Raw genomic sequence first — 798 nt, 5'->3', positions numbered from 1 at the left:
TCCACAGCCCTTCATCGGACTCTCAGGTATGTCCATGTCTCTCTTTACGGGGGAACCCAGAACTAGGACTTGGCACTCCAGGTGTGGCCCCACCAGTGCTGAAGAGAGTGCAAAGATCACCTCCCTTGACCTGCTGGCAATGCTTCTCCTAATGCAGCCCAGGAGACCGTTGACTGCCTTGCTGCAAGGGCACCTTGTTGGCTCATGTTCACTTGGTGTGTACCGGCACCCCCAGGTCCTCTTCTGCCAAGCTGCTTTCTAGTGGGGTATGGCCCCTAGCATCTGCTGGTACCTGGGGGGTTCATCTCCAGGGGCAGGACTTGGCCCTTGCTTTTGTTGGGCTTTGTGAGGTTCACATTAGCCATTAAAAGAGAGCTCGTCCCTGGGTGGGCTTGAACCACCAACCTTTCAGTTAACAGCCGAATGCGCTAACCAATTGCGCCACAGAGACTGATATGCACTGCTTTTATTCAGAAGAGCTGAATTTCTAATCATATTTGATAACTGCCAATGGTGGCTGGGTGTGTTGGACAGTGGCAGGCCAGTACTGCTGGCACATTGCTGACACAAACCTGGTGTGTTATTATGTCACAATGCTGTAAGAGCTGGGGAGGAGGAGGAACTGCTGTGACCTCCTGTGTGGTGTGAAAGATGAGATTCTTTTGATTTGAAGAAGTAGCTGTTCCTCCCCTCAGTAGAGGAGGGCTTGGGGTCATGTCACACTAGGCCATCTGTTAGTACTTCAGAGGTGGGTTAACAGCGCTGTTTCTCTAGCCGAAGCTACAGGAAGGTCCTGCA

General features: G+C 52.1%; 1 non-coding gene across 1 annotated transcript; it reads right to left on the bottom strand.

Moving 5' to 3' along the window:
• Nucleotides 1–377: 377 nt before the first annotated feature.
• TRNAN-GUU (transfer RNA asparagine (anticodon GUU)) lies at nt 378–451 on the bottom strand. Its single transcript has one exon. It is a non-coding gene; the product is annotated as a tRNA-Asn (tRNA).
• Between the last annotated feature and the right edge of the window lie 347 nt (nt 452–798).

The sequence above is a fragment of the Larus michahellis genome, chromosome 2, assembly GCF_964199755.1.
Source record: "Larus michahellis chromosome 2, bLarMic1.1, whole genome shotgun sequence".
NCBI classification, from domain to species: Eukaryota; Metazoa; Chordata; class Aves; order Charadriiformes; family Laridae; genus Larus; species Larus michahellis.
Note: the sequence above shows the minus strand (reverse complement) of the source record. Positions and strands in the feature narration are given on the sequence as shown.